The sequence below is a fragment of the Danio aesculapii genome, chromosome 23 (assembly GCF_903798145.1).
Source record: "Danio aesculapii chromosome 23, fDanAes4.1, whole genome shotgun sequence".
NCBI classification, from domain to species: Eukaryota; Metazoa; Chordata; class Actinopteri; order Cypriniformes; family Danionidae; genus Danio; species Danio aesculapii.
This window is the reverse complement of record NC_079457.1, coordinates 47,658,431-47,680,795: the sequence shown is the minus strand read 5'-3', so window position 1 is coordinate 47,680,795 and position 22,365 is coordinate 47,658,431.

The following is a 22,365-nucleotide window of genomic DNA, read 5'->3' as shown; positions in this document are numbered from 1 at the left end:
TCTCTGTCCTTCTAATCAGAGGTCTGGACAATCTCACACTCTTTACACATCCATTGCCAACTGTACTCACTGCCCACTATCTGTAAATCACACCCCTCGTTGGTTACTGTTGCTAACTTGAACAAACAAACAGAGTTGCTAAATGTTTTCCAGTGGACACTGTTGTGAAACATCATTTTTAAATCTCATTTAAATACACAATGAACCGCAGCTACGCCAATTATTTTCTTCATTCTCTATCTCCACCTGGGGATACTCATCCCGAGGCCTCTAGAGATTGTGCAGCGCCATTAATGCAATCCAAGACCTGTGAAGAAATTATGCCAAGGTATCCATAATCCTGGACCAGGCCGTATCCTGAGCTGATGCTGTGGTGGTCATGGAGGAGTGGAGAGCATGAGACCACGCTGACAGGCGAGTCCCCACATTGATCCTGTGGGCCAGCCTGCACACCACCGGTACCTTACTCACACCTGCAGTTCTCCACAATGGACGTCCAAGCGTTCTCCAGCCTCCAGTGCCTCTAGTTCTCCACACAGGAAGTTTGGCCAGAGGAGAAATGGTCGTGCACAGCTGAGCCTGGTTTCTCTCGAGGTTTTTTTTCCTTCATTTCGTCAATTGGTGAAGTTTTTTTCCTCGCCACTGTTGCCTCTGGCTTGTTTGGTTTGGGACTTGTAGAGCTGCTCATCGATGGATTTGCTCTTCAGTGTTTGGACTTTCAGCAGTGAAAATTAAACCACACTGAATTGAACTAAACCGAAGTTAAACTCTTGTTTTCAGTTTCAATCTACTAGAACTTCTATGTTAAGCTGGTTTGACACAATTTACTTTGTAAAAGCGGTATGGAAATAAAGAGGAATTCAATTTTATTTCGCCTAAATGTTTTAAAAACCATATCAAGGTCAATATTATTAGCCCCCTTAAGCTATATATATTTTTGATAGTCTACAGAACAAACCATTGTAAAGGCTCCTACACACCAGGATGCTTTTCGGTTGCGTTTATCGTCGGCGTTTTACGAGACGTTTTTCCGCATTCAAACCCAAGCGATTTTCACTGGCGTCAAGCAGAAGAGTATGCAAAATCACTCCTTGGCGTTAGATGGTGCTACACAACTTTAAGCTTTAGACACCTCGCTTATAACACAGAAGAAGAGGAAGAGAGGAAGTTCACATGCTTGTTTTTAAAGTTACAAGTGACTCGAACAAGCATGGATGGTACAAGTAGCAGCTCCAGCTCTTGCGATGAAGAAATGATTATTGTTCACAGAGCAATTAGCAGCTCCACGTTTATATCGCCTCTGGGCATTTTCTTCAATGTGCGCTCGCATTGACAGTTTTGCGCTTGAGCGCCTCCAAGTGCTGTTTACTGTAACTTCAGCAGCTCCGAGCACGTGGACGAAAGTGCCAATCTGATTGGATGAGAAAAAACGTGCATGAGACGTCTCTTTAAAAATGACGATTTTACGCTTGCCGTTATTTCGTTGGTGTGCACGATCACATTGGCGCCCTTTATTTATTCACGAGGCGTTTAACGTCGACGGAAAATGCGAACATTCAACGTCTCTGTGTGCACGGGCCTTAATACAAGTATTTTACGTTTTGACAGTTTAGTGGCTAATTCATACGAATTCGTACGAGTTCAGTCGTACGAAATTGTACGATTTTAAAAAGGAGGCATGGCACCTAACCCCACCCCTAAACCCAACCGTCATTGGCGGATGAGCAACTCATACTAAATTGTACGAACTAGATCGAATTCGTACGAATTAGCCACTAAATCAAAAAGTTACGAATTGCCGTGAGATTGTGTTGGTCATGCCTATGGCAAAGAAGCAAATTTGTCACAGGCTTTCAATAAAACTTTCATCACTAAATATTAATCATATGTCATCATTACGGATTTTAGGAAAGGTCAAATCATCTGCTTATTGTGGTAGTGTATTTCTCCTGCTGTTCTGGTTCGAGATCTGCTGGCTGGCGATTCGTGTAACATCTGCTCTGATCTGCCGTCAGATGATTGCAGGACTCGGATCACTCACTGACTGATGTGTCGATGTTGAATATGTCTCTGAGATATGAGATCTCTGTCTCACCGAGGCCAGTAATGACTGTAATTAATTGTGACTTGAGTGGAGACGCAGATGTCCATGAACTGGAGATTGGAGATTTGAGACTGATCTTCAATCTCATGTTTCCATCACACCGCTCATAGAGTCGAGACATGATGCAGAAAACATACATGTCCATCTCATCATGTGCACATGGGCTGGCCATTAAATGTGTTCTTGAATGGGGTCTTGTAGGAATAAAACTATTTGGGTCAGAAAGTGGATTCGGAAAGTTCGTAATTTTGATTTGATTGTTTCCTACTATTGATTTCCATATATCCAAGGTCAAAAATCGATTGCATTTTCACATAATACACAGCTTCAACTCTTCAGTCTTCATGCCTGAACAATTTCAACATCTGGTCTTTTTAAATACCATTGTTCTATGAGTTTGTTCTGCTCTTATTGGTCAGATGACCCTGCTCTTCTCTTACTGGTCAGATGACCCTACTCCGCTCTTACTGGTCAGATGACCCTACTCTTCTCTGATTTGTCAGATGACACTGCACTTCTCTTACTGGTCAGATGATCCTACTCTTCTCTAATTTGTCAGCTGAACCTGCACTTCTCTAACTGGTCAAATGACCCTACTCCGCTCTTATTGGTCAGATGACCCTACTCTGCTCTTATTGGTCATATGACCCTACTCTACCTTCATTGTTCAAATGACCCTACTCTTCTCTGATTGGTCAGATGACTCTACTCCGCTCTTATTGGTCAGATGACCCTACTCTTCTCTGATTTGTCAGATGACCCTGCTTTTCTCTTACTGGTCAGATGACCCTACTCCGCTCTTATTGGATGGGAGACTTTACTATGCACATAATGGTCAGATGGCCCATCTCTGCTCTTATTGGATGGGTGACTCTACTATGCACTTAATGGTCAGATGACCCTACTCCACTATTTATGGTCAGATGACCCTACTCCGCTCTTGGTCAGATGACTCTACTATGCTCTTATTGGTCAGATTACTCTACTCTGCTCTTATAGGTCAGATGACTCTACTCTGCTCTTATTAGTCAGATGGCAATATTCAGCTCTTATTGGTCAGATGACTCTTATTTGCTCTTATTGGTTATATGTCCCCAGTCTGCTCTAATTGGTCAAATGACCTTTTGGTGCTCTTATTGGTCAGATGTCCCTACTCTGCTTTTACTAGTCAGATGCCTTTCTCTGCTCTTATTGGACAAATAATTCTACTCCTCTCCTATTGGTCCAATAATACTACTCTTATTGGTCTTATTGGTCGATGACTCTACTTTTATTGGTCAGATGACTCTACTCTTATTGGTCAGATGACCTAACTCTGTTTCTATTGTTCAGATCCCCTACCCTGCTATGTTTTGATTGGTTAGCTGCAGGGTGGCATTTTGAAATGAACGGGTGCTTAAAAAAGTGTTTTTCTCTGAGAACTGAGATGGCTTTCACACATGCTGAGGTTTACAAAGGGCTAAGAGGAGGATTTACAGTCTCATAAACCAGCGACTTACCACTGCCCTCAACTAATGGATGACCCTGAGGGGAGCAGTGTGAAGGTGACGCTGTTTTCACACTAATGGTTTTGGTACAGATCCAGCTTCAACTGATCATGTTCTGGTTGTTTTCATAGTGTCAAAAGCTTCATCTGAACCTTTTTTGTGAACCATGATGACTATGAATTCAATCTGGATGTAAATTCAGTCTTCTTAATACTCCTTATGGTATAACACACACCACTTGCTCGAGCTGGTTCATTTCTAAAGAAGAAGAATTAAGTTTTAGGGAGGAATTTAAATCTACAATACACTTTTTAGCACCAAAATGCCAAATTTTGTCTATACTTTGTGGAAAATGGAGAGGGCATATTAATTATTTAGACATTCTAACATATATAACTGTGATGTTATAACTTAGGTGGCATGGTGGCTCAGTGGTTAGCACTGTCAATGCAGAGCAAGAAGGTCACTGGTCCGAGTTCCACCTGGGCCAGTTGGCATTTCTGTGGGGAGTTTGCATGTTCTCTCTTTGTTGGCGTGGGTTTCGTCCGGGTGCTCCGGTTTCCCCCACAGTCCAAACACATGTGCTAAATTGGCTGGAGTGTATGGGTGCATATGTGAATGCAAAAGGGTATGGGAGTATCTCATTACTGGCTTGCAGCTGGAAGGGCATCCGCTTTGTAAAACATCTGCTGGAATAGTTGACGGTTCATTCCACTGTGGCAATCCCTGAGAAACGGGGCTAAGCTGGAGGAAAATGAAAAACAGTATAACTTAGTTTCATCTCTGAGAACTTCACATAACATCTGATCAAAAATCTCAAATATGTATGCAGTTAATTAAAGCATCACATCTATTTTTCTCTCAGTGCGTGTGTTTGTGAAGTTAATTAACCCCTTGTGATTGCCTTTGGGAGAAGTTTAGCCTTTAATTACACTCATCAAATTATAATCCTCTCCCTTAGTATGCATGCGAGTGTGTGTGTGTGTGTGTGTTAATCTATGAATAATCCTCTATAAGTCTCCATTTCAACATGGTCCATAAATACACAGTATATTAAGTTTTAACATCAGCTTAGCTTGGTCTCCCTCTTGCTCTGTCAAGTATGTTGAATTTACAGAGTAAAAGGATCTGGTTGTTTGGTGCAGTGATTCCCAGAGATTCTCGTAGTGCTATTTTCTGCCAATTTCAAACACTCAGTGAAATTTTCTTTTATTACAGCATTGTGTTTAACTGGATCCATAATTCATTTTTAACAGGGGAGGCGAGAGATGTTGTCCGAGATCGTTAGCCGTGTTTTGCTGCTAATGTACAGTCACGTCTTGCTTTGATTACAACCAGCAGAATTTGACTTTGTTCACAACCCAAAGTGGTTCAAGGCTAAGGATGAGAATCGCCTTTGATTCAGTTGTAAAACGGGTTGATTTATTGCCCTGTTTGGGTGGTGATATGAGAGCAGATAGCAAGGAGGGCCAAGGCTCATACACTCCATTTATGACACAGATCGCAAAAATAACATTCTTCCAGTGCACAGCCACAATGTGGGCCATAACTCAAAGAGGACCCATAGATCTCAAGGCCCGTGACCTGCTAACTCATCAGCACAAATACTACAGAAAATATGTAGAGTTACACTGTATATAGAGTCACAGGGATGCTGGAGCTCATCCCAGCGTTTGGGGCCACAGGCAGGGAAACTTCGAAGACATCCATTTCACAATCATTCATGTAGGAAAAAAAGGGTATCACTTTATTTTGATGGTTCCTTTAACACAATTTGTTGATTTTAAAGGGGACCTATTATGCAAATATCATTTTTATAAGAGGTTAAGAGTTGTGTGGCAACAGTCCATGAAAATAAACAGCTTCTAATGATAAAAGTTAGCTGATTTAAACAGCAGAAACACTTTGATTGACATTCTCCCTTTGTACGTGTCATCAGAGGGGGAAAGCCCCGCCCACTAGTGACCATCCCTCCCTCATTAGCATAGGACTTTAGTCTTGTTTTTAAATCTGCCACTATAAAGACACAGGCATTTGTGGCTCCGCCCTCTTCAGAAAAGAACACAATCTCATTTGAATTTAAAGTGAGTCACTAAAATGGCACGATTGTGACCAAGGCCTGAAAGGGTCAGTTTCAGAGAGTTATAATGGCTCGTTTCCACTGAGTGGTATGGGAGGGTACGGTTCGGTATGCTTTTATGGCCTTTTCCACTGTCGAAAGGCGTACCTAACCGAACCATACCGTACCACTTTTCCGGCACACTTTCGAAAGTGTACCAAACACGATAAAGGGTACCAAAAGGCGGATCTAGACGTGCAGCTGAATGCTATTGGTTTACAGAGATACGTCATTCTCTCACGCAACAAGCCGGAATGAAAACAAAGAAGCCGCCATGTTTTAAATACACAGCCGAAAGATTACAGCGTAATTATATATACATATAATAATGAGCCATGTTCGACCCGGGCTCAAACAAACATTGTCGTCGTCTTGATGAACAGCCACAATGCTAAGAAGAAAAGTCATTTCTACCCTGTGCCTCATAGTTTTTAACGAGACAGTCTGGTTTCGCTTTCTTGCTTGCACTCGCCGCCCGTCTATATTCGAAATAACAAGCTTCTTGAGCTGATGATAATAACGTGCGCTCGATTATATTTTGAAACCCGATCCTGTCAGACACTGACAAACAAACACGAGAGTGACTGCGAAAAAAACAGAGGAGAATCTGGAAAAAACAAACGTGACCAAACTGCCATGTTTAACTATTATCATCTCCTTTTGGACTATTATAAACTAAGAATGATGGAACTATTCTCTAACAAGATGTTAGACATGCTGCTGAAGATTACAGACACAGATGTGAGGTCTGCTCTGACTGTGGGATATATTTCGTGTTGTTTTTGAACCTAAATAAGGACTAAATGTCTGCTGTGTGTAGTTTTTCTGTAATTGATAACATGTCGGAGACTGTAAGGGTCCGTATGTGTTCATATATGTTGCATTTATATATTTATTTCATATAATTGCAGACGTTACAGTAGGCACATATCATTGATCTGCAGTTATAATCAACTCATGTTCATAGAAAGGTTAGTAATGAACATTTATACACAAGTATTTATGTGTATGAAGCATCTGTGTTGTGAGAAGTGCTGCTCATATGATATGTGCGCGACCCGTACAGCTTTACTGTAGACATTTTCTCGAGCGAAAATGACTATGCCTGAAACTTTCTGTCGTACACCACACCCACCAAAAGAGTACCATTGGTACCCTTTTAGCAGTGGAAATGCAAGCCTGATAAAGGTGAGCCGTACCGACCCGTACCAGTCAGTGGAACCAAGCCATAAAACATTACTTGTGGGGTATTTTAAGCTGAAACCTTACACACACACACACACACAATCTAGGGACACTTAGGAGAGTATACTCTAGTACAGTGTTTCCCAACCCTGTTCCTGGAGGCACACCAACAGTACATAATTTGGATGTCTCCCTTTTCTGACCTATTAACTTCAGGTGTTGGAGTCTCTTCTGATGTTATGATGAGTTGATTCAGGTGTGTTTGATTAGGGAGAGGTTGAAAATGTGTACTGTTGGTGTGCCTTCAGGAACAGGGTTGGGAAACACTGCTCTAGGAGAGTTAAGTGAAATTCTGAGAACATTATTATGAGAACGACTTGAATAAAGTTATTATAACAGCAACATTATGATAATGCATCATCTAAAAACTGGATGTTTTGAACATTCTAACAACATTTCAAGAGTTCACACTTAGATATTGTTTGACAACTGTTAGCAGGTTTGGCATGCTGTCCCGGGAGAGAACCCTGAGCTCGGAGATAGGTGAGCCCAGGGCTCCTGCCTGGTCCATAGAGCATATGAGGGGAGTACGAGATAAGTAGTTCTCGAGAGCTCCACGTGGTAAGGGAAGAAAGGAGGAGAAGGGGTGGATGGGGGGTTTCTTCGGAACACGAGGATAAGAAAGTAGTTCTAGCTAGGCTACTTATAGTGAGTTGAGGTTAATCTGATTGGCTAACTAGTGAATGTAGATGAGTGACCAGCTGCAGTCAATCATATCACGTGCTCCTCTCGAAATTAGTTTGTGAAACTTCACTTCATAAACTAATTTTTTTTAACTTAATGGCAACTTTTTGAACCTAAAATTGTTAGCTGGGTATGCAAGTAAACCTCAAGAGGTGTATTATTGGCAGATGCTACAGCAGAGTCTACAGTCTTTTGCATCCTTGGTAGAGTCGCCTCCCATGCCAGAATATCTGTGCTCGGAAAATATTGTGTTCTTCATTCATTAATTTTCCTTCAGCTTAGTCTCTATGGACCACCAACTATTCCAGTATATGTTTTACACAGCAGATGCCCTTCCATCCGCAACCCAGTACTGGAAAACACTCATACACACTCATTCACACACACTTGAATAATACGGAAAATTTAGTTTATTCAATTCACCTATAGCGCATGTGTTTGGGCTGTGAGGGAACTGGAGAACCCAGAAGAAACCCATGCCAACACAGGGATAACATGCAAACTTCACACAGAAACGCCAACTGGCCCAGCCGGGACTTGAATCAGCGACCTTCTTGCTGTAAGGTTACAGTGCTAACCACTGAGACACAGTGTCACCCTGTGTACCTAATATATGTTTCAAATAATAAAGTTTACCAAAAACATTAACAACATTTAAAATAAAAGAATAATCATAGGTTCAGCATATTTTCTCCATCCTTTAAATCCCATTCCTAATTTTAAAATCTAACAGGGATGTTGTTTCAGAAGCAGTGGAGAACCAGGAACTCTTCCAACTCAGCCACATCCCAAACATTTTTCATGAAGGTAAATGAAGAATCAGTGGAGAACAGAGCGTACAGAACAGGGTGTGTTTCCAATACACACACAGAGCCAGGCAGAGAATGTACAGTATACGCGTGGGAGTTATTTCCTCCAAAACAGAAGCGCTACAACATTTCATCATGACTGAGATAGTAAGACTCATGGGAGTTTTGCTGGTTACCGCATCATCAGCATCTACGGCGCACTGCTGAACATACAAAATTAACCAGGCCGAATGCGAGACTCTGGCTCTGTGTTCGCTAGCAGATAGCAGCTCTAAGCATTTTTTTGGAACACCATGCATTAAATGTTGCTACTGCCTGACGTTTATCACTAAAATAGGTGTCCTGAGAAATCACACCTGGTTCTGTGACGGCCTTGTGCTTTAAAAACAGAATGAGGGAATCTTGGATGTTTGCATTGATACTGTGTTCATTAATAAACCTATAACTTTCTGAAACATTGGTGAATCGGTGATTTACTGCCTGCACACCTGTCAATTGTGAGGATAACTTTGTGACCATGAGCATTTATAAAGTTGACTTAAACGCTAGATTATTAAAAGTATGCAATATTCACTGCATAAAAGCTTCAACTTGTGATGTCGACAAACGCAAGTATGCTTATATTCATTCATTCATTTTCTTCCACTTTTCCGGGGCCGGGTCATGGGGACAGCAGTCTCAGGATAGAACTCCAGACACTTTTTCCAGCTCCTCTGGGGGGATCCTGAGGCGTTCCTAGGCCAGCTGAGAGACATAGTCCCTCCAAGCATGTCCTAGGTCTTCCCCGAGGCCTCCGCCCGGTGGGACATGCCTGAAACACCTCCATAGGTAAGCGTCCAGGAGACATCCGAAACAGATGCCTGAGCCACCTCAGCTGACTTCTCTCGATGTGGAGGACCGATGTGTCTACTCTAAAGCTCCTCCTGGGTGACAGAGCTCCTCTCCCTATAAAGGGGCACCCTGCCACTTGTATCCACGATCTTGTCTTTCAGTCATGAGTCATGACCCAAATCTCATGACTATAGGTGAGAGTAGGAACTTAGATTGTCCAGTAAATCGAGAGCTTTGCCTTTTGGCTCAGCTCCTTATTTACCACACCGGACCAAGTACATCAACTGCATTACTGCTGATGCATTCTGCTTATATTATCAGGGGTTTTTGTTGGCAGTCAAAACCTTCAGATCATGACCTTTGGTCATAATGTTAAGAGAAAGACATTGATTAAAACAGCAACCGTTTTTTTATTTGTAGATACTCGCAAATACAACAAAACCTTTGTTTTATATAATAGAAAACTGCTATTCTAGCACCTCTTTCTGCCTGATATCTATGTAGAAATGCATCACCAAAATAACATGAATCTCAGAACAGAGTTTAAATACATGTCCTGTCAATTTCCTGTAGCCTATGTTTTGCTGAGAGATCATTTATAATATTGATGAGTCTCTGTTTTACTTTTAAAGATGTTTGTGAATGAATGATGTAAAGTTACTCGCTCGACTGTTATTCTGATAACATGTTATTCTGTTATTCCAAAAACATGGCACAGCACAAAACAAAATGTGATTGGTTGGTTAACCTGTCAGTCATATAACATAGTGGGTGATCTTTGCCCATTCAACGCGCCAAAAGTTCCCAGACCTTTAGCCAGACCTTTACGCTCGGTCTAGCTACTCCCCAACATTGGTGCAAAGTTTGAGTCAGATGTGTATGGGTGTGCACAGATTCTATCATTCAGTTTATAAAACACATGGCTGTCACAGAACCAGGTGTGATTTCTCAGGACGCCTATTTCAGCTATAAATGTCAGGTGGGTTTCAATTTTCAATTTCAAATTTTCAGTAGCTAGCACCAGTGTAAAGCTACTGTCACAGCAGGCTTTGTGTGTGCGAAATTCTGTCGTGTGGCGCAGCGAAAAGGGGCGGGATTAAACAAGATGATTAGACATTAAAAAAAGCAACTTCAGAACTTTAAAGTTCTGTCCAGAGAGGTCCTGTTTTGATCCTCGATTGGTCTCACGCAGTCAAATGATGCGATTTTGCAGGTCAGAGTTCACCAAGCTTGAACTTTGCACCGCAGCAACCTGCGAAACTCGACGCATGACCCCGCGTTTCCGGTCTGACGCATTCGCGTGCGTATGAATGGAAGTCTATGGAAGGAAAAGTCAAGTGTGACCGCACCTTTAGGGAGTAGCTACAACAGGGGTGCTCAACCCTGTTGCTGTAGATCTATTGTCCTGCAGGTTTTACTTGGAACTCATATCAAACACACCTGCCCGTAATTATCAAGTGCTGTTCAGGTCCTAATTAATTAGCTCAGGTATGTTTGATCAGGGTTGGAGCTGAAAGCTGCGGTCACACTGGAGTTTGTGTGTGCGAAATTCTGTCGTGCGGCGCTGCGAAAAGGGGCGGGATTAAACAAGATAATTAGACATTTAAAAAAGCCAGTGATTGCTCCATATTTTAAATTTCTGTCTAGAGAGGTCGTGTTTTGATCCTCGATTGGTCTCATGCAGTTAAGTGATGCGATTTCACAGGTCAGAGTTCACCAAGCTTGAACTTTGCACCACAGCAACATGCAAAACTTGGCGCATGACCTTGCGTTTCCGGTCTGACGCATTCGCGTGCGTATGAATGGAAGTCAATGGGAGGAAAAGCCCAGTGTGACCGCAGCTGAACTCTGTAAAAAGGTAGATCTCCAGAAACAGGGTTGAGCACCCCTGAGCTACAAGTACTGTAATGTAGCTCAACTCGTTCATTCATTTTCTTTTCTACTTAGTGCCTTTATTAAGTCCTTTTACAGCGGAATGAACTGCCAACTTATCCAGCACATGTGTAATGTAGCTCAACTCATTCATTCATTCAATCTTTCATTCATTCATTTTCTTTTTGGTTTAGTCGATTTAGACCCACTGCACCCCTGCGCCACCCCTGTTAGCGGAGTAGCTTGACAACAGCAACTGTACATTTAGCGAATTACATTAGCGTATTACAGCCATCTACTGCCAAATTCACACATCTCAGGGTCTTACATTTATTTATTTCTGCTGTTTTGCAAATAATATTTTTTTTAAGTAACAACAGTTAATAATCAATCCATAAAGTAGTCTAACAGTTGCCATTTAACCTGATGTTCAGAGTGTTTGGTTGACCTGAAGGGGAACTTTTATCATCTCCATCTGCCTGATCTTTATGTAGAAATGCACCACCAAAATAACGAATGAATCTCAGAACAAACTTTTCAGAAATGTCCTGTCGATTTCCTGTAGCTGGGAGATCAATTATGATGTTGATGTAAGAGCAGCTTAGTTTTGGTGTTACGACAGCACTTCAATGCTACTGCAGCAAACTTCATTTTTCTTTTGGAAATTTGCATCTTTAGATGGAAACATAGCTACCACTCATTTTGCAAAGTCAACACTGAATTCTCTCAAATGCCTTTGGCGGCTTTCAGGCAAGGATATGTGGTTAAAGTGATGGAGGAGGTCTAATTCAGTGGCTAAGTTCGGAAGTTAGCAAGATGCTTAACATTTCTTACAGGAGCTTTAAAGGAATTACATGCCACATTTACACATGTAAACCATGTTGTACGCTTTGATTGCTGGCTCACCTGGACTACTTGTTATGCAGTCTTGACTAAAATGGTCAAATGTACGACTTTACCTAAACTAGGAACTGAACAGATTCTGCAACGTGATGGTCATTAATCTAAAATAGGTTTGGCTTGATTAACAGCTAACATTTGAGTAGAATAACGTCCAAAATGGAACCAGACAACTAGAAAACACACACACCAAAAAACACAATATCTACCCAAGCCATGAAATAAAAACCTTTCTCTCCAAGGACTCCCACTTTGGGCCATGTGTTGGACGTGAAACATTCCAGAAGCGTTAAATGATTCCTGAAGGAAATCTAATCCCCACTGCAGCTTGTAGGCTAGCCCTCCTTTCCCTGGTTTTCAGTGGTTCAAAGGTGTTTACCATGAAAACCTTCTGTGCCTTTTTCCCTGCATCCCTTCCTACGTTACAGGTAAATGTCCATAATCGTTTGCGTCTCGGCGTGTGGCAGCAGAAAATCTTTGATGAATGAAGAAACCCCCTGTGAAGGAGACCAGGAAGAGTTTCTGAGGGGCCTCGATAATTCATCAAAGACACGTCGATAGACCCTTCAATTCTTCCCAGAAAGTCTCACACACTTAAAGAAGGTCAGAAGTTTCTCCACACTCTTAAGAGTAAAGGATGCTGGGACTGAGCTTCAGGCCACACGGAGATTTGATTCAGAGCGTGAACACTTCAAATTACTTTCTGATACAGACTGTGAGCGTTCTGCTTTTAGGTCCATCTGTTCGTAGATGACAGTGACTAAATAGATGTGTATGTGCACTCACAGTACGCAGGAAAGGTTATGTTGTCAGATTGACGCTCTGAGCCTTAGATTAGAGGCCTGGAGATGACATGAGCATGACTGGCAGATGCCCACTGAAGGGACACTCATCAACACACACCAATGTCAATCAACACAATCTACTTTTCCTTTCAGGCCACAATTTGTGTTCTGAAACCTTCACGTACCTTTGAAGAAGTTCAAGTTCAGAAACAAATTATGAATATCTTGACATCCAGTCTCTCCCAGACTGTATTCATAGCTGCTCCCTGATGCCTGCAAATTAGACACAATGGATATTTTCTACTTGACGGTTGGTCCCGCGCATCTATCATGTTTGTAGTTCTAATCAAATTCACTCTCAATGTATTGTGAGCAATATCAGCAGTTAGAGTTTGGACGCCTCTACACTTCGAATTTTTACCGGAAAGAGTAAACCATCCGGGAACCTTTGGCATACTATTAGGGTCTATTTCGGACGGATAGGATGCGAATTGGGAGGCAGCACATGTCTATTATTGTGAAGCGTGCGAATGAAGCGTCAACTCAAAATGTATCGTGTCTATTTACGTGCATGCAGCGTCTGGTGTGAACACAGTATTAGGATATCGCTTGTCCTAAATAACAACTCGAAATACTCATAACATTTAATTCCACCCCACTTTCCAAAGATGTACTGGAATCAGTAGTTAGGCATGAATACAAATTGAATGGCGTTGGATGTATTAAAGACCTTGGAAAAGTTGTAAATCAGTCTAAATCAGTATTAGTATATTAGTATATATAGAAAATGTAGTCAGATAATACACATTCATGGAAGCTTTGGCTAAAAATATTAGGGAGTTAAAAAGGGGGAAGGAGTTTTCGCAGGGTGGGATGTCTGAAATACATCTGAGCTTGAAGGATGCTCCTGAGGATCTAGCATCAATCATCATACTTCTAACAGTTACAGTGTATTCTGGGTGGTAAAGACTCTTTGAATATATAGTAAAAACAGTGTTTGCATTTTAAGATAATATTATCACAAACCAGTCCTCTTACAAGAGTGGGCCATACTTTGGTCTCCTGACTGAGTCTGCTTTCTCCCAAGGTTTATTCTCCATTTCCATCAAATAGTGTAGTTTTATGTGATGGGCCTAAGGGTTAGAGGGTTGGACTTGGAATCCAAAGCTCGCAGGTTTGAGTCCTGATACTAGCAGGGATTGTCGGTTTAGCATTTAGCAGACGCTTTCATCCAAAGTGTCTGAGCAATTCCAGTGTTATGGTAGTGACATTTGCAGTAAAAACTCAAAACAACACCTCACATAAAAAGTATATGTTAACATTATATTGAACATCTGTAAACATTTTGTATATTTTAAATAAGGAAAATAAACATGCGTTATGGATGTGACCAAAAAATTCTGCGAGTTTAAAGTATACAACATACTTCTTGTGGAAATTCTATGAATTAAACAGCACAACCCAAAAGAAACAATGCTAATCAAAAGCATAAGAAACTAGCATCGAATGGTGACATAATGACGTTAATAAAACTGTGCTATAGCATGTAAACAGCTCTCATGCAACTCATGTAAATACTTTAATCACATCATTGTCTTATTCAGATTAAGGGGAATAATTAGGCTACTGATGTCCATGTAAACATAGTCAGTGTTAAGGCTAATTTATACTTGTGCATCAATCGCACGCATATACTCCCGCGCAGCCTTTGCGCGGTCACATAGCCCTCACCGTGGATGACGCCAACGCTCTCAAAAAATGTAACTACACGTCGCAAGCATAGCGCAAGCTCTGTGATTGGTTGGCTTGGTAGCAGTGATGAGCAGGGTGGTGCTGAAAGCCGCAAGCCCTATGGAGCGAGTGTTTACAAGTATCGAGTCCCGTAAAGGAGCTTCCAGATAGAAGCTTTTGTTTTGTGTTTACCTTATGATTAAAGTTGTTGCATGTCTGCCGGTTCCTGCCGCTGAATGAGCAAGTTTTAGCTACTTGTAGCGTTCTGAAAAAACTAAACACCAACTCGACACAGAGGAACAAAAAAAACTACTGCCAGCTAGCATTTTGGAAATGTTACTGCAGAGCGTCACAAACCTCATGCTTGTGGGTCACGCCGATCACTCAACGCAGAAGTATAAATCATCCTTTAGGCTAACATTGCCACCTGTCACTTTAGCATGGTCTTGACAGTAACTCATACCTACAGAAAAAAAACAGCTTAAACCAGCCTAGGCTGGTTGGCTGGTTTTAGCTGGTCGACCAGCCTGGTTTTAGAGGGGTTTGGGCCATTTACAGGCTGATTTACAGGCTAATACGGCTAAAACCAACTTGACCAGCCTAGACAAGCTGGGGGCCCAGCTAAAACCAGCTATGTTCAGCTTAAACCAAAGCCTGGAAATGGCCAAAACCCCTCTAAAACCAGGCTGGTCAACCAGCTAATACCAGCCAGCTAGCCTAGGCTGGTTTAAGCTGGATTTTTCATCAGGGATGGCATGTTTTTGAATTTTCTACAGTTTTCTTTTTTTTAACATACTGTTCTCTGATATCAATGCATTAAAATTACAAAAAATTATAAATTGTTTAACTTAACGTTTAGATTTCCTGGACTTGTTCTGATTTGGCTGGATTGAGTATCTTTACAGAATGTGCACGTAGGGAATTTTTACAGAATTCAGCTGGACTTCTCCCAGAGCCCCACACGTCGCTTACACACACAGACCCACACGCTGGCGCATAGCATGTTCATGAGTGCAGGTGTTTGTTTTTAATTGGCTAGTTAGCTGAGAGACGTGTCTTACCTGACTGCTTACCGCTGGTGCGTGTCTCATTGCCACGAAGAGCCGGTGAAGCCTGTCAGGACTCAGGGCTCGACACACACAATTTCAAGTGGCACTTTGTCAGCAATTAGCCTAGATTTAGTGTCCTCATGTTGGCATCCTGACGGGATTACTAGGAAATGTCTCTGACCTCTATTTTTTTTTATAGTTATATATACAGTTGAAGTCAGAATTATTAGTCCTCCTGAATTATCAGCTATCCTGTATATTTTCCCCCAATTTCTGTTTAACAGGAAAGAAGATTTTTTTTAACACATTTCTAAACATAATTGTTTTAATAACTTCATTATTTGATCCTTGCCATGATGACAGCACATAATATTTGACTAGATATTTCCAAGATACTAGTATTCAGCTTAAAGTGACATTCAAAGGCTGTTTTGGAGCAAGGTTTTTACGGGTCTTCCAGTGTGTGGAGTTCACTAATCATCAGAAAATTTGGAGTTTTCCTGTCAAAATACAGTAAGATAAGAGGATAAAGTGACGTCACCGTGATATGTCAACTTGACAGTGCTCTCTGTTCTTCTCCAATACATTGTGAGGCGATGTTTACCTAACCACCAGGCTAACTTAATTTCTGAGGTATATCCGTTACGCCAACACTGAGCATTTTGAAGGCTTGTCTAATGCTTGTGGATATGCTGGCTGATGTTTGTGCAATGGTTTATGCAGCGGCTGATGTTTGATCCTTCATTATGACATGTTCATTATGGTGTATTGAACAGATTCAGAATGTCACTTTAGCATGAATGACACGTCATATATGTACAAAGCGCTAGTGTGTTTATCACCCTGATATGAATCAGGTGATGTTTCAAAGCCATATTGTTTTCATGAGCTCCGGAAAACCTTCTGAGTGACAGATTCATGACATGACTGAATGTTTGCCTCTTTAGTTTTTATAAATGCTGGTTAGTAGGCTACTCTGAGGCAGTGGAGACATTCCCTTTATAAAAAGGAACCATAGTTTCACTATAGTAAATATGAATGGGGTTTTCACTGTGGTTTTATTTGAGACCATGGTTTCAGTAAAGTAGTATCGTTGTACAAGCTATGGTAATCATAAATGTAGAAACTACAGAACCAAATCACAACATCTACAACAACATGAAAACAAGTTACAATTTATAATATAGATTTTATTAAAAATATTTACATCTTATATTGATGAGAATGTAGTTTGTGTGTTTAAGGTCTACATCTGCCAGTATGGTAAAACGTTTTTCATTTAAATATGTGCAGTACATAACTCGGATAAATCCACTGTAGTAAAACCATAGTCCATTTGGGTGTTACTATGGTTTTACTTAAAATGCTGCAACAAATGCTTGTTGTTTTGGCGTGTTTTACTTGTTTGGATTCTCTGATTGGTGCAGATTTAGGCAGAATCATAAAACAAATGGAATTTTACACTGTTAAAACTTTAAAAACAAAGGTTACTTAACAGTTGTTTGTAGCTTATATTATTTTTTTTTGCAACACAGGCTCATTGTGAAAATGTACCAACGTCTACATTTCTGGAGAGCACGAATTATGTAGCCAGAGCTACGTATGGCTGCATTTTATCTTCAAAACGAACGCCAGGGGGCGGTATGACATCACCGACAGCTTCTGTTTCTTTTTGCGCTACTGGCTGACCACTTACCTCCGTGGGGACAGCTTTCGCGCTGTTACCAGTTTGCCCAGTAGCTCGCCCGGTGCATCGGAGGACTTGAGACACAGAGTGGAGTTGGCTGCGACGATGGGGTCCGGTGAAGAACGGTTCCAGAAAGCAGGTACAAACAAAAGACAAAAATAACAGTTAATAACAGGGTGAGAATGTGGTAAAATCTGAAAATGTGGTAAAAATCAGGTGGCCGCGAGGGCTTTTCTTTTTTTTTTTTTGGATTGCTTTTGAAAACACTGACTGTTGGGTTTAGGTAAGGGGTGATCGGGTCAATCTGGGCTTTTGAAAACACTATCAGTTGGGTTTAGGGAAGGGGGTGATCAGGTCAATTGGTGCTTTTGAAAACACTATCACTTGGGTTTAGGTAAGGGGGTGATCGGGTCAATCAGTGCTTTTGAAAACACTGACTGTTGGGTTTAGGTAAGGGGGTGATCGGGTCAATCAGTGCTTTTGAAAAAGCTATTAGTTGGGTTTAGGGAAGGGGGTGATCAGGTCAATTGGTGCTTTTGAAAACTCTATCAGTTGGGTTTAGGGAAGGGGGTGATCAGGTCAATTGGTACTTTGGAAAACTCTATCGGTTGGGTTTAGGGAAGGGTGAGTGGGGTGATCGGTCTGTTGGTCAGTCAGTCATTCAGTCAGTTGACAGCGGCCTCTACTGGATTTATGTGAGAACAGCAGGCACAAATAGCACTACACAGCATTCACAGTGGCCTCTAATGGATTCGCGAAAACAAAAACTGCAAAAGAAACATACCTCCTGGGACGTCTTTCGTGATCTACAAAAACGTACATTTCAAAAATGAGCCTGGGTTGTATTTTTTTGTATTGCTTTTTAAATGCATTATTGTACATTGATCTTGTCTCTGATGACTTTTGATGTTGAAATTTGACAGTGACTTTTATTGATAATTGTAATCAATAAGGTGATGCAACATTTGGATTATGAGCTACCATTAATTTTACAGATGTATTTCTGTACTTTATATATTATTTCTTATGCAATATATTATTTTAAACACTTAAAAATGTCAAGTTGCATCAAAAAATAAATACAATGTACGTACTGTGTTCATAATGTATTGCAGAACATTTGACAGGTTTGGGTAGGTTTAAGCAGGGCTTAATTTGTGCCGCACCTCATTTTATTGATCCCCCTCCTCGTCCATCTGCTGTTCACTTTCACTTTCTACAGATGTAATTACATGCAGGTATTTAATCAATCATAAGTACAATGCAAAAACATAGTAATCATTCTGATTACGTACTGCTATATACATTTCTGGAGAGAGCCAAATACGTCCCAAGAGGTAAGTTTTTGTTTTCGCGAAACCATCAGAGGCCGCTGTATATGCTTTTTCAGATCTCAAATTTCTCTTGGGAGTGCCATTCGCACCTGCTCTTCTTGCGTAAATCCACCAGAGGCCGCTGTCGACTGACTTGACTGACCGACCCTCCTCCTTCCCTAAACCCAACCAATAGTGTTTTAAAAAGCACCGATTGACTAGCACCCACCCCCTTTCCTAAATCCATCAGACAGTGTTTTCAAAAGCAATCCAGAAAAAGAAAACACCTCAATATTTACTTATTTTACCTAGTTGTTTACTTGTTTATTTAATTTTTTTGTGTTTTATTTGGGTCTTACCTGCTTTCTGGAACCGTTCTTTGCTTGACTCGAAGTCAACTCCGCTCTGCATCTCAAATCCTCTGTACGAGGCAAGCCACTGGACAAACAGCGGAAAAGCCATCCACACGGAAATAATCGGTCAGCTGGTAAGCGCGAAAAGCAACGACGTCATCCCGCCCCATAGCTTTTGTTTTAAAGGTGAAATGCAGACATACTTTCCTCTCTCTACATAATTCACGCTCTCCAGAAATGTATATAGGAGTACGTTTTCAGAATGAGCCTATGTAAACATGTATTTACACAATAAGTACATGAAAAACAAATGATTAACTTCAGTGCAAGTAAATATTAGTTAAGGCCACTTAATACGAAGCGGGACCCACATTTCATTTATATTGTAAAACTGCTCTAAATATATCTGATTGATTGTGAATAGAACTTTTACTGAGTGAATGAACATAATTTGTCATGAAGGTCAACATATTTCCTGCTCACCTGCTCATGGGAAAAGCATTACATCATTATTTGTTCTTCCACTTTCAGCTGTAAGAACTGATTTTGCCTTTCTCTTTTATTGAAGGGTTTGAGATATTTTACTGGCTGCTCAACTGCTCAACCTACAGCTGTTCCCCGAGTGTTTCTGCCATTCATAAAAAGGCATGAAATCACCCATTTTGTACATTTATAGACACAGCGCAAGCTCTTTTCCACAGTCCAGTGACACTCATAAACACATGCTGTCCCTCAGTAGAGTTTTATAACGCAACCCAATCACTTTCACCCGGATGCCAAGAACAGCTCACTCTCATCCAAACGGGAATGACAAATGAATGACATTTACTGAGCCGGTCTGAATCCTGTCCTTCAGCTAATTTATTGTACTATATATGTTGTTGTAAAACGGATAGCTTTGACTCTAAATTCTGATAGGACAATTCTGACATAAGTTACATTAATGCGAAGCTAGAAAAATTGCACTTGACATTTGTAAATTCATGTTATAGAGCATTACATCAACTCAAAAAATGACTTTAGCTGCTTGTTCAAACTACTTATTTAAAATGAGTCGAAACTATTTTTTGGAGACAACTTAATTGTTTTATGTTCAATTCACTTAATTTTTTTAAATGAATAAGTTAACTTAATTCCTCCATGTTGTCCCAACACAAATCGATTGTGTGGAACCCAGCATTTTTTACATTGTCCACTGAAAAATTCATTTTGCTGCTTGTTCAAACTACTTATTTAAAATGAGTTTAAATAACACAATAAATTTTGAGACAAATTAATTGTCTTGTGTTCAATCCACTTAAATTTGTAAAAACGATTAAGTTAAATTAAGCGATTTGTGTTGGGACAACATGAAGTAAATATGCACAACCCAGCATTTATTTCAACATAGGCTATGTATGAGAGGTATGTATGGCTGCATTTCGTCTTTAAAATGGATGCTACAGGGCAGTATGATGCAGTTCCTTTTCATGCTACCAGCTGATCACTTACCTCCATGTTGACAGTTTTTTCGCTGTGACCAGTTTGCCCAGTGAATTGTCATGTACGTCGGCGGATTTTAAAATAACAGGGTGAGAATGTGGTACAATCTGAAAACGTGGTAAAAATCAGGCGGCCGCGAGAGCTTTTATTTTTCTGGATTGCTTTTGCAAACACTGTTGGTTGGGTTGAGGGAAGTGGGTGGCTGGTCAATCGGTGCTTTTTAAAACACTTTCGGTTGAATTTAGGCAAGTCGGTCGGTCAGTCAGTCGACAGTGGCCTCTGGTGGATTTACGTGAGAACAGCAGATGCGAGAGAAATTTGAGATCTGAAAAAGCGTACACAGCAGCCTCTGGTGGATTCACGAAAACAAAAACTGCAGAAAAAACATACCTCCTGGGATGTATTTGGCGCTCTCCAGAAGTGTATATAGGGCTAGGTATTTAGCATGAGCCTGGGTTTTTTTTTTTTGTTTTGTTTTTGGTTTAGTTGCCTGAAATTGAAGTGTTTTACTATTTACATCATGTTTTATTTTGAAGAAATGCCTGTTACAGTAGGCTTGCTTCATAAAGGCACCACCTTGAGCATGTTCAGTAAAGCATGAGTGCCAGAGCCGTATCTCTATTTCACTGCAATACAGGGAAAAGCCTTTCTGTCAGAATCTATCAGACCTTACGCTGACCCTTTGGTTTTGCATGCTGAACATTAACATGGATATGACTATATTCCTGAAAGGAATGTGAATTATGAGAAGGTTCACACGACGGTCTTCGGCTCCTGAAGGAAACGTAAATGAAAGTAATCTGACAGACTTCACATTACAACCTGCAGCACATTTAACATAAAAAATGGTTTAATTATGAATGTTGAAAACTTTTTGGCTCTAAAACAATGAACAGGAGATTGCCACCCTTTCCTTAGTTCTGGTATGACTGTGGATCACACTAATTTTGTTCTTATGCATTGTGGAAAGTGGAAAAATATGGAAATATTAAGAAATATGATCATTTTACAGCTCCTCAAGAGTTATACAGTCAAGTTTTATCATTTTTAGAATCCATTTAGCTGATCTTTGGGTCTGGTGGGAGAACTTTTAGATTAGCTTAGCATTAATCGTTGAATCGGATTACACCGCTACCATGTTGACTCCCATGCAAAGAATTGTCGGTTCAGACCCAGCTCATAATGCAACCCAGGCTCATTCTTAAAATGTAATATATTTTCTTGAGAGCGCCAAATACATTCCAGGAGCAACGTTTTTTTTTTGCAGTTTTTGTTTTTGCGAATCCACCAGAGGCCGTTGTGTATGCTTTTTCAGATCTCAAATTTCTCTCACGAGTACAGTCCACACCTACTCTTCTAGTGTTAATCCACTAGAGGTCACTGTAAACTGACTGACTGAATCACCCTCCTCTTTCCCTAAACCCAACCGACAGTGTTTTCAAAAGCAATGCATAAAAAGAAAAGCCCCCGCGGCAGAGGGCTGTTTTTAGATTGTACCTCGTTCTCACCCTGATATTTACTTGTTTATTTAATTTTTTGACTTTTATTTTTGTCTTACCTGCTTTCTGGAACTGTTCCCCACTGGACTCGAATCCTGTCGTTGCAGTCAACTCCACTCCATACCACAAGTCCTACAGCGTACACGGCGAATCACTGGATAAACTGGTAACAGCGGAAAGCTGTCCATACGGAGGTCAGCGGTTGGCTGGTAAGCAAAAAAAGGTACAATGTCATACCGCTACATAACTTTCATTTTAAAAGATGAAATGCATCCATACGTACATCTGGCTACATAATTCACAATCTCCAGAAATATATATAGGGGTACGTTCAGAATAAGCCTATGTTGTCGAAATGGTTTGGGTGGTGTAGGACTGGGGGGTTACAAAAAATTGTAAGGTGCCATCAAAAACA